The sequence below is a fragment of the Trachypithecus francoisi genome, unplaced genomic scaffold (genome assembly GCF_009764315.1).
Source record: "Trachypithecus francoisi isolate TF-2019V2 unplaced genomic scaffold, Tfra_2.0 Lachesis_group0, whole genome shotgun sequence".
Classification (NCBI taxonomy): domain Eukaryota; kingdom Metazoa; phylum Chordata; class Mammalia; order Primates; family Cercopithecidae; genus Trachypithecus; species Trachypithecus francoisi.
Window position 1 is genome coordinate 179,151,785 of NW_022681453.1, and position 13,021 is coordinate 179,164,805.

Here is a 13,021-nt window from a genome sequence, read left to right on the forward strand (position 1 = left end):
TGCATCACATAAAGACGAATTTAAACGGTTTTCTGTGGCACCAAGAACTAGGACCTGAGACAAAGAGTGTAAGCTACGTGAAACAGTGCTTGGCTCACAGTAGGAAACCAATAATAACATTATTTGTCTATATAAGAAAAGGCTTTTAGCAGAAATTTAGGAGGTAGTTATTTGACAATCCCAAGGCATATCAATCCAGAGTCAAGACAATTATTGATTAAGAAAGAGATTTGAGAATAAGAAAAAATAAACTCTCATATGGCAACTTTTAAAGCTTCTTTCAACCTCAAGAGTCTAAAGTCGTGAAGAGTTGTCATTAGTGGAAGCTAATGATTTTTAATTTAATCTCTTTTTGTCATTTCCTGGTCATCAGATCAAGAGCCCTATTTAGGGATATTTGTCTGCCAGAGCTGTAAGTCAAGAAGTCACTGAAATTCGTGACTACAATGACAGGAATTTGGGTGTATTTTTATGTAGGTGTTAACATCTACATTCACCCCACCAGCCAATCACTCCATCTTCCTTCAAAAAAAATTGAGAGATATGATTGAGGGGAGATATGTTGACCACATGAAATCCTTTTTTTGATTACCTCCAGCAGAGTGCACAGAACAGTACATAGAGACTGTTTGCTAAATATTCATTGATATTATTGAGGAAACTAGAGCAAAATTGAAATACATGTTTAAAAATTAGCTTTGGGTGAGGTTAAACAAGGGCTTACCATAGTTATTTTCATTTATTTCTATTTTAATTTTAGTACATATTTCCTGAATTGATAGAATATCAAACTGGAAAAAACCTGACCATTAATCTAACTGAAGAAAAATTACTCTTTGTGAATAAACAATTTTTATTCAACATGAGGAAATACTACTGCAGAAGGAAACACTAGTAAATGCTCTCAACAGACAGACATTTTAATGAGTGTCTTGTGATTGTGTAAGCTCTAGACATATAAAATGCATTTTCTTGATTCATTAGAATTTTCATGTTTTAACACAGAGGGGTGAAGGCTTAATATTTCTCCAAACTTACGCATCTCTGAGCCCACTCAGTAGTCCTGAGCAGTTAATCAATCATACAAAAGGAAAAGCTAGTAATTTACCAAACCCATCATCATTATGCTGCATAAACTGATCAAAATATCTTATGCAGAGTTACCCAGTAGGTTGTACTGCAAATTGCTAGATGATATATATTAAGCCAACCCTAGGATGCCTGCATACCATTACGAAATGTTGTGATTTATATTAGCTGTTCAGAAGTATAAGAAAATCTCCAGCTAGGGAAAAATGGCAACACAGCTAAAAGGTCCCCCAGATATCGTGAAGACTGAAGGGCTCTTCTTCTAAGAGAAGCCCTTCATGTTGGACAGCTGCTAGGCATATTCTGCGACAACCTTCCGAATATTTTGTGGTTCACATTCATTTCATGGCTTAATTACTAAATGCTGGCTTTTCTAATCATCCATGGCTTGAAGGCCTGAGGAATTTGCTGTCAAGTCCCCTGGTAAATGTTAAGTCTTTGTTGGTGAGTGACAATTAAGGAATCACTCAGAAGTCTGAGAGGCCAAAGAAAATTGGAGGGAAACAAAGATGTAATTTTTGGCCTCTGTAGAACTGAAAACGTTCAAGGGAAAAAGCTCTGACGTGAATGTCCTACAGATCCAGCTGCCATTTTCTTGACCCCAACGAAATGCTCTTCAGAAACCTCGCTTGTTCTGATACTGAAATGTCTTCTTGTCAATCTCACAAAGCTGTGTTTTCCAACCCTTATGAATGCATTCTTATGACTTATATATAGCTCTGGCTCTTGGAATGAAATTGCTGGGTGACAATAATATTGTTGTTCTAATGTATCAAAGGACTCCTTCATGAGAAAAGTCATGTAAGAGTTTTATATATCAAGCAGAATAAGCCCATAAACCAGACTGAAGTATTCTTTCATCAGGGCTTAATTCTATCCAAGATCATTAGAAATCCCTCCATGGAAAAATGTGGTTGAAGGCACCTTGAGTCTAGAGACTTCGTTCTAAATTTCTGAAGCAAAAAGAATATTAAATGCCAGGTGTAAGGTTGAAAGACATATGTACACATATAGTGGGCTTTAGGGACCAAGAAAAGCCACAGTTTTCAATCAAGAAAAGAATAATTGACAGAGACATGTGTCTATTTTTGATATTTTCTCTTTTATTTTAATTTTAAAAATTTTATTTTTAAATAATTTCAGATTTAAAAAAGCAGAAAATGTAGTACAAATTAATTATCATACATCCTTTACCCATGTTTTCCTGAATTAAAATTTTACCTCACTTGCTTATTCTTTATTGATAGATAGATGGAGACACAGATATATGGATAGATAAAGATATTATTTTTTTCTGAACTATTTGGAAATACACCACAGATATTATGCCCCTTTACCCTTAAATACTTCTGTGTGCTTCTTTTTTTTAAATAAATACATTCTCTTACACAATCACCATATAACTATCAAAATCAAGAAATTAACATTGATTCAATATTATCAAATCCACAGAACCTATCCAAATTTCACCAATTGTCCCAATAATGTCCTTTATAGCACATAAAAAATAAGAGTTACTTGTCAGGATCCAATCAAGGATTACACATTGCATTTTGTTGTCATGTCTTTTCTTTTTTTTTTTTTTTTTTTTGAGATGGAGTCTTGCTGTGTCGCCCAGGCTGGAGTGCAGTGGAGCGATCTCGGCTCACTGCAAGCTCCGCCTCCCGGGTTCACGCCATTCTCCCGCCACAGCCTCCGAGTAGCTGGGACTACAGGCGCCCGCCACCACGCCCGGCTAGTTTTTTCTATTTTTAGTAGAGACGGGGTTTCACCATGTTAGCCAGGATGGTCTCGATCTCCTGACTTCGTGATCCGCCCGCTTCGGCCTCCCAAAGTGCTGGGATTACAGGCTTGAGCCACCGCGCCCGGCCCGTTGTCATGTCTTTTCAGTCTTTTTAACCTGGAGCAGTTCCTTAGTCTTTCTTATGCCCTTGATAGATTTGAAGACTCCAGGCCATTTATTATTTTGTAGACTGTCCCTCAAAATGGGTTTGTCTGATGTTTCCCCATGATTAGATTCAGTTATGTATTTTTGGCAAGAAGAACAGAGAAATTATGTGGCTTTGCCTCCTTTTGAAAATACTTTATTTCCCGGGTTTTTGTGACACAATGCTCACCTGAATTTGTTCATATCTCACGGGTTATTTTATCCCTATCTTCTGTAGTGTATATCTAAATATCAGAGAAGCCCAAGATGCTCCATCTACCAACCTTCCTCCAAATTCTGTATGGGTAGTTTCATCTAATCTCATGGAAATATGTATCATCATACTAGGCACTCTCCTCTCTTTGCTCCAGACTCAATCTCCTACTCACACCCTTTCTTGAGTGTCACAAAGGCATCTAAAATTATAACATGGGTGAAACCAAACTATTGTTCCTTCTCTTCTGAAATTTACCCCAGAATCTCTGAATTGAATAATAAGAAGGGAGAAATTCAGGAGAAAATGAGAGGTGAATGCGAGTAGGAAAATATTATCAGTACAAGGAACTTCATCCCCATTGATTATCCTACATACGATTGCTACTATCAGATCATTAAAGAGTTGACAATCACCTTGGAAAATCTAATCTAATATTGCACAACGTAATCAACCATTGTACAGGGCTATAACACATTGATGTTATAGTTGCGATGATAAAAAATCTCACTTTATAAAAGATCATGTTGCAAAGGCAATCAATTTAACTGAGCAATCTACAGCAATTTAATATATACCTTTTTGTCACCTATGGGGCATATTGTTTTAAAAACGGGCATAATTCAAATTAGGTTGTAAAAAACAAAAAATTGTAACACAGTTTACAATTGCAGATACTGAATAAAGGAATGCAATGCAAACTAAGGACACAGTCACTCAAAATAGGTGTATATCACTATGCTTTCTGCAATATCTTTTTTCCTATGCACACACAGTTAGTGACCATGTTATAACTAATAATGGTCTTTATAACACAGATTGTGTTCCTGAGTCAATCAATTACATTACACATAATTTACCTTAAGGGAGCACAAGCTGTAGAAACGATATTTGTAATTCACTTCTGTTCTAATGGTCTCACTGACTGGGAGATTGCAGTCTCACAGAGCAGCTCATTTCATTTTGTTAATGACTTCATATTAAATCATTGACTGCCATTCAAAAGTTTTTGCCCATTGACCATTATTCTCCTGGAGCCACACAGAAGTCTTGTTTCTTCTACACATGGCAAGGTGTGGAAACGTCTATGTTTCTTCTCGTTTCATCTATCCTGAGCCAACAAAATCCCAGTTATTAAATGCCTTCTCAAGCCAAATGTGGACAAAGAAGCAGGCCTGGTTGTCTGTGGACTTCGCCAGAACAAATGTAGGTGTTAGTCCAGAACAATGACATTGATCTTCATGTCCTTCAGCCACTTCCTGGCATCTTAGTCTGATGGCAATAACATGCCAAGTCCATGTTTACCCTTTGTAATATTCATTGTGAAATATTTGCCTAATCCTCACTGCAATTGAAGTCATACCAACAACCAAAGACTTGGATGTTAGTAGCAAAGTTAGTTGGCTTAGCTCCAAACTCTCACTTGGTCTCATTATTAAGATTCCAAAGTCAATGGCTTCCATCTTGGAAGCTATTATAGGTTTTCTATGGCCATTTCACAGCTGATGCTCCACTCTGATGTTCTCACCATCTCCATGAAACACATCTTATTCCTGAAGTTGGGAAGCAATTTTCTTTCCCAGAACCTCTCACAGTCAAATGTAATTGTTTGGGCCAAGAAGTGAGTAGATTTTTTAATTTAACAGTTTTGCTGAGGCATAATTGACATACAATATTTACCTGTAAAGTCATCACCACAATTAGGACAGTGAACATACACATTACCCCTCCCACAAATTTCTTTGTACTTCTTTGAAATTTCCCCTTCCCATCCTTCCTTACCCTCCTCCTATACCCAAGCGGTGTGATCTGCTTTGTCACTACAGATTTCTTTGCATTCCTAGAGTTTTAAATATCCTAAATCATATAGTATGTACTCTTTTCTTGTCTGCTTTCCTTCACTTGGCAAAATTACTTGGAGGTTTACCCATATCGTTGAATGTTAAACTAGTTCATTCGTTTTGGCTGCTGAATAGTATTCCATTATATGGATATACCACAATACTTTTATCCATTTGTCTAATAATGAACAGATAGGCTATTTCCAGTTTTCAGAAGTTACAAACAAACGGAGCAGAGTTATTTTGATCTTTCTTGGATCAAAACAGGCTTTGTCAGTGATTATCGTTCTCTTTGGTTTTCCACAGGCCAACTGATTCTTCCAGTTTAAAAATCCCCATTTTCCATGAACTTAGAACATGTGCACTAAGTGTCTGTGCTTGTAAGAAACACTAGCACCACATTCAGATATATCACTTTCCTATCTTTTAGACCTCTGTCTGTTTATGCAGAATTTGCTGACCTCTGAGGAAACGTGAATTTACTCTTCCCACAGGTTGCTAAAACTATTTATCTCCTACCAGAGAGTTTTGGGCTTAACTTCTGGAGTCTCGACAATATACACATATTCTTTTTCTAGAAGGTCTAGGATCCCTCATGAAAGACTTCCAATAGAATGCCTAGAATTCTCAGGATGAATGTTTTCTTAGATTCCCACCCTGATTCTCTTTCTAAACATGAACGAATTAGGGAGAAAGAGTTTGTTCAATTCTCTTTATCGTGTCAAGTTTATAACTTATAATGAATATTCCTTAATAACTCTTTCTTCTCCCATACTTTCTTCTTTCTTCTCCTTTTTTGTTCTCCTTTCTCACACCCAAATCCTACTAAGGCCAAAGTTCCAAGGAGAAAAAGATTAAAAATTATCAAAGCCAATGAGAAGGGCATTTTAATTCTATTTCTTTTTCCAATACCAAGTTCTATTCTTCTGCAGCAGTCTTCTAACTTAAATTAAATTTGTAGAAATACGGGAAATGCAGAAATATTTCTTAACAAAGATGTATATAATAGGGGCTGTCATCTTCATCTCTGGGAACAGTGCCAGGTCATTTGAGGGCAGTTTCTGGTCTATCACACGTTTGGAAATGTTCTCTGATCATCAGGCAATCCCTCCCTTGTCAGACTATGTGAGTGACTGCCATTGATACAACTCGGTCTCAGCTGATCATGAGCAAAGCTAATGGTTCACTACAAAACCACTCCTCTGTGTGTTCAACAAAATTCTCTCCTCTCTTTTTTGATTATCAGGCAAATTACCTTTCAGAAGCAGTTGAGAAAAGCACCAATAAAAACCAATTCAATTTCTTAAATTGTGAACATTTAAGTTTATGGGACAATATTACAGCTATTCATTCATCTTTCACGTTAAAATCATTCAGTTCACAAAAGGGCAGATAATATGTTGGGTTTGCTTAGGTTTTTTGGCTCACTCTAAAGACTCCATCCAGAAAAAAGAAAAAATTGCCCCAAATCTGATAAATGAATGCTATGGCTCCCAATTCCCCCATTCACTCAAGGAGAACTTTGTTACTTTACCATGTCACTTAGCACCTCTCAGTCTCATTTGTTCCATGGTAATGAATATGATACTGTTAATGAAATGATTAAAACATAACAGCCTGAGATACACCTGCAGGGCATTACACAGACTAATGAAAGATGTTACATAAGGATTGTATAGTGCTGTGCAAATGTAGCATCGGTTTTCCGTTTAAGAAGGCTCTCCACAGTAATGGAGCTTTCAGATCAGTTGGAGCCTAGATCAATTTATCACATGAATTACGAACGCAAAGACAATGTGAAACAATACGTGCATATCAGAGATACAACACTAACCTAAGCTCCATGCTTAAATATTTACTAGAGATTTGCTCACAGCTCCTTAGACTGTAAGACACTTAAATTCAACTCAAACTGGTTTGGTAAGAAAAATAATTTATTGGCTTTTTATAACTAAAAAGTTCAAGCTGTGTGTATCAAAGGCATTGCTAGAGCCAGGCAACATTGTCATCAACTTGCCTCTATCAGTCTCTCAGCTGTCCTTTTCTCCTATGCTAGCTTTATTCTAGGATATGCTTCCATCTCCTGGTTGCAAGATAGCCACCATCTTGCTCTTAAGTGCACATTGGCAGATAGCAGAGAGCTTCTTTTTCCTAGTATAAAAATAAAAATTCCAGACATGCCAGTTACCAGTGTATTGCCTCTCAGCCCCAAATTCACCCTTTATTGCACTTCTTGTGATACTGAAACATGTTTCTCTTGCCAACAGGAATGATGCTAAGCTTGGTCAGTAGAAGGTGCTGAAGGAACCGTGGAGAGGGAAGGGGCTTCTCTTCCTGGTTGCAGCATGTGTGGCTTTTCTTATGCCCATGGTGCTGGGCTGGTCTGCAAGATACCTAGTGAAACTCCTTTCCTTAGATGACTTCCCAGCAGTGAGGAATCTTAGGGAATAGTTTCCCATCTTCCAAGTTTGTTCCTTCATTGGATATTCTCTCTCAGCTCTACAGCATTCTTTAGATTTCCTTTTTATCTATTCCTAGTTAATTCTTGGTAAGTCATCAATATTTTTTTTTTTTTTAAGACAGAGTCTCACTCTGTCACCCACGCTGGAGTACAGTGGCACGATCTCGGCTCACTGCAACCTCCGCCTCCCGGGTTCAAGCGATTCTCCTGCCTCAGTCTCCTGAGTAGCTGGGATTACAGGCACAAGCCAGCACACCAGACTAATTTTTCTATTTTTGGTAGAGGCGGGGTTTCATCATGTTGGTCAGGCTGGTCTTGAACTCCTGACCTTGAGATCTGCCCATCTTGGCCTCCCAAAGAATAATTTTTATAACAAATGTTCTTGTTCAAATTATCACGTCTTAATTTCCTGATTGGACTCTGACTCTGAATGACATCTTTAGATGTGGTACTTATTCATTTGGATTCAACAGGCTTGACCAGATGTCCACTACTAAACGAATATTTGTAACCAGATAAACACAGTAAGCTTATTGGCTCAGCATGGCCTTGTGTCCACTCCTGGAACCGTGGGGTACAGTTAGAAACATTTAGACTATACAGGCTGAGAATAGGACTGGGGTAGTCTACCAAAATTAAATTATGAGAAATTGATTTTCGGGAGGCACAACCAGCATAAATAATCTAAATGAGCAAATGCTTAAGCAAAGAGAGAGAGACTTAATAGGAGACCTGAAGCCAAGAGCAATCATTTCAACATACAGGAACATAGTTGACTAGAATAATATAGGCTCCATAGGGAAGAATCTAGATCAGATAAGAGGCCTTTCTTCAGCCCCCAAAATTGTGGTTCTCAACAATTTCTTAGTGAAGAGAAATTTAAAACTGGGCCAAAACCATACATAATCTTGCATAAAAAAATAAAAAGAATGTATTGGCTTACCTAACTAAAAAGTTCAGAAATAGGGCAGAATTTAAGCAATACTTGATCTCTCAGCTCAACACTCACATCAAAGATAAATTTCTTGTCTTTTTTTTTTTGCTCTGATTTTCACAACGTTGGCTTTATTCTGAGCTTGGCTTCCCTCCTATTTTCCAAATACTGCCAGCAGCTCTTGGGTCATCATGCTTCCTTGTCCAGAAAGAAACTAAGAACATCTCTGACGCAAATTTTCCTGCAAAAGTCCTGACACTCTTTTTTTTTTTTTTTCCCTTTTCCTTTTCTTTCCTGTTCTTTTTTTTTTCTTTCTTTCTTTCTTTTTTTTTTTTTTTTTGACTACTTTATTTCACATGTCCACCCTTGAACTGTGAACTGAGTTCAGGGCCTAGGAAAACATGTTGGCTTCACCTATATTACATCTTCCATTCCTAAAGCTAAGAGTACCACAGTCTGGGATTATGGGAAAGTAGAGAATGGCTCCAAACACACTAGGAAGCCCACCGACACACGTACCCTATAGGAAATAATAAACTACTTTTTCATTACAACCTTATATCTTCTCAAATTTGTAAGAAGTACCCATTACACTTTACTGCATTTGTTTTTACAATCATACGTCATTTACTAGACTCTAGGTGGGTTCCTTTGATGGCAGGAAATACCCTTTGTCACTCCCCTGTCCCCCAGAATAAACTTTAGAAGCTTAATAAATGTTTGAATAAATATATGATTTTAAATATTATTTAAAGAAGTTTGAACTTTATTCTGCAGATAATAAGTCACTCTGTAAGGGTTTTGATAGAACACAATTATAATCTAAGATGTTTTAAAACCAGCAATGTTGAAACAAATGGAAACAGGGAAACCAGTAGAGAGGCTATCATGGTTGTCTAAGCAAATGATTCCAAAAAAGAATCTAATCTATGGCAAAGGCAGTGGGACTCAAGAAGAATGCAATTTCTGAAAATTTTCAGAAGTAGAATAGGACAGGCTTTGATGATTAGTGAAACATGGGGCCTGATGGAAGGAGGAGCTAAAGAAAACTCAGTGTTCTCATTTGAAAGATCAGGTGAATGGACCAAGAAAAAAAAAAAGTTTGCAAGAGAAATTAAAAAGCTCACCATATATAATCTATAGAACTCAATATCTATTCATAAATAATTGAAGAGGAAGAGCTATTTATTTATAAATACTCCAAACATTTTACTAGCTTCCCACAAATCAGAGAGGTAATTATTTGTTAATGACTGTTAGCTCTGAGGATAGTATGCCAAGAATTGATTACCCTAATGCAACTAGTTTATGTCATAACTTCTCCCATTTATATTTGGCTTAGTAGGTTTTTTATTTTGATATCTAGGTGGCCTACAAAATTCCTTGACACAGCTGCCTCTAACAGTAAGATAATACATAGTGATGGACAATAGCCAAATCCACTAAAGCAGCATGTGAGCAATGCTAAAGACTGGTGGTAGGAAGAATAGGGTTTTGTTTTCCTGCTGTTAAATTTTTACTTCTGAGCAGGGATGAGCTAAAATCCCTGGCCATACCCCTTCAGAAATTATATTTGCCATTGGTTTCCTGCCAATGGATATTGATAGAACAGAGTGTTAAACTTGCTGTCTAGTGGCTAGCTTTTTACTTCCTTTTCTCCACCGACATCAAAAGAAGTGAATTTTTGTAGTCAGAGTAGGGTGGGGCTTTGGAGCATAGGCTTTGGATCAGGACATATCTGGACTTGAATTGGATATCGACTATTTGTTATCTGTGATACAGTGAATACATCTTCTATTCTCTTTAAGCCTCAGTTACCTTATCTCTAAAAAGAGTATAATAGCTGTTACTTAACTCATTGCTGTAAGAATTAAATATGAAAAGCACTTAGCACAGTGCCCAAATAAGACCAAATGTTATTAAATGGGTTCAGACATTACTACTAATACAGCAATCATGAATGAAATATGCTATAGTTTGGATATTTGTCCCCACCAAGCCTCATGTTGATATGTAATCCCCAGTGTTGGAAATGGAGGCCTGGTGGGTGGTGTTTGAGTCATAAGGATGAATCCCTCGTGGCTTGGTGCTGTCCTCATGGTAGTGAGTGGGTTCTCATGAGATCTGGTTGTTTAAATGTGTGGCACCTCCGCCACTCTCTCTTGTTTCCACTCTGCCATGTGAGATGCCTGTTCCCCCTTTGCACTCTTCCATGAGTAAAAGCTCCCTGAGGCCTCCCCAGAAACTGAGCAGACATCAGTACTATGCTTCCTGTAAAGCCTACAGACCTATGAACAAATAAATCCTGTCTTTAAAAAAAAAATTACCAAGCCTCAGGTATTTCTTTATAGCAATGCAAGAGTGATCTAATACAGAAACTTGGTATTGAGGAATTGGGCATTACTATAAAGACACATGAAAATGTGGAATTGACTTTGGATAACAGTAATGGGTTATAGTTAGAAGAGTTTGGAGGGCTCAGAAGATGGTAAGAAGATGAGGGAAAGTTTGGAACTTCTTAGAGACTGGTTAATTGGTTATGACCAAAATGCTGATAGTGATATAGACAGTGAAGTCCAAGCTGACAAGTCTCAGATAGAAATTAAGAACTTATTGGGAACTGGGGCAAAAGTCATCTTTGTTATGTCTTAGCAAATAACTTGGCTGCATTGTGTTCATGCCCTAGGGATCTGTAGAAATTTGAACTTTAGAATGATGACCTAGGATATATGGCAGAAGAAATTTCTAAGTGGCAAAGCATTCAAGATGTGGCATGTCTGCTTCTAGCAACTTATACTCAGATGTGGGAGAAAACAACTGACTTAAAGTTGGAACTTATATTTAAAGGGGAAGCAGTGTGTAAAAGTTTGGAAAATTTGCAACCTGGCCAAGTGGGGAAAGAAAAAGCTTTTTCTGGAAAAGAATTTAAGCAGGCTGTGAAGCAATCACTGGCTAAAGAAATTGGCATAACTAAATGGGAGCCAGGTGCAGATAGCCAAGACAATGGGGAATAGGCCTTGAAGGCATTTCAGAGATCCCTGAGACAGCCATTCCCATCACCGGCCCAGAGGCCCAGGATGACCCACTGATGTCAGGAGCCAAGCCCAGAGCCCCACTGCTCTGCACAGTCTCAGGACACTGCTCCCCACATCTCAGCCACTCTCACTCCAGTCTCGGCACAAAGGGCCCCAGTTACAGCTTAGGCTGCTGCTTCAGATCATGCAAGTTGAAAGCTTTGGTGGCTTCCATGTGTTATTAAGCCTGCAGGTGCACAGAGTACAAGAGTAAGGGAGGGTTGGCAGCCTCTGCCTAGATTTCAGAGAATGTATAAGAAAGAATGGGTGCCCAGGCAAAGCCTACTACAGGGGCAGAACCCTCACAAAGAACCTCTACTAGGACAGTGCCAAAGGGAAATGTGAGATTGGAGGCCTCACACAAAGTCCTCACTGCAGTACTGCCTAGAGGAGCTGCAAGAAGGGGATCACTGTCCTCCAGACCCTAGAATGGTATATCCAACAGTTGCTTGTACCCCGCACCTGGAAAAGCCATAGGCATTCAATGCCAACCAGTGAGAGCAGCCATGGGGGCTGAACCCTGGAGGGACACAAAGGTGGAGCTACCCAAGGCCTTAGGAGCCTAAGGATGCACTGGCATCCTTGCACCAGTGTGTCCAGGATGTTGGACATGGAGTCAAAGGAGATTATTTTGGAGCTTTGAGATTTAATGACTGCCCTGCTGGGTTTTGAAGTTGCATGGGGCCTATAGTCCCTTTCTTTTGTCCAATTTCCCCCTGGAATGGGAATGTTTAGCCAATGCCTACAACCTCATTGTATCTTAGAGATAAACTTGTTTTGATTTTATAGTCTCATAGGTGGAAGAAACTTACTTCCAGATGACGCTTGGGACTTTGGATTTTTGAGTTAATACTAGAATGAGTTAAGACTTTGGGGGAATGTTGGGAAGGCATGATTATATTTTGCAATGTGAGAAGGACAGGGGATTTGGGAAAGTCCAGGGATAAAATAATATAGTTTGGATATTTGTCCCCACCCAAATCTCATGTTGAAATGTAATCTCCAGTGTTGGAGGTGGGGCTATGTGGGAGATTTTCGGATCATGGGGGTGAATCCCTCATGGCTTGGTGTTATCCCCATGGTAGTGAGTGAGTTCTCATGAGATCTAGTTCTTTAAAGCATGTGGCACCTACCCCACTCTCTCTTGTTCCTGTTCTGCCATATGAGATGCCTGCTCCCCCTTTGCTTTCTGCCATGAGTAAAAGTTCGCTGAGGCCTTCCCAGAAGCTGAGCAGATGCTGAAGCTGTGCTTCCTGTAAAGACTAAAAAACTGTAAGCCAGTTAAACCTCTTCTCTTTATAAATTACCAAGCCTCAGGTGTTTCTTTATAGCAGTGCAAAAAGGCCTAATGCAGAATACTATTTAACTATAAAAAAGAATGAGACCCCATCATTTGCAACAACATAGAAGGAACTGGAGGACATTATGTTAAGTGAAGTAAGCCAGGCACAGAAAGATAAACTTTACATTTTCTCACTCAT

At 38.5% G+C, this 13,021-nt stretch overlaps 1 long non-coding RNA gene across 1 annotated transcript; it reads right to left on the reverse strand.

Annotated features, from left to right (window-relative positions):
• Window positions 1–879: 879 nt before the first annotated feature.
• LOC117077837 lies at window positions 880–11,288 on the reverse strand. Its single transcript, XR_004434844.1, has 3 exons — window positions 11,077–11,288; window positions 8,056–8,061; window positions 880–891 (listed from the first exon to the last, which is right to left on the reverse strand). It is a non-coding gene; the product is annotated as an uncharacterized LOC117077837 (long non-coding RNA).
• Between the last annotated feature and the right edge of the window lie 1,733 nt (window positions 11,289–13,021).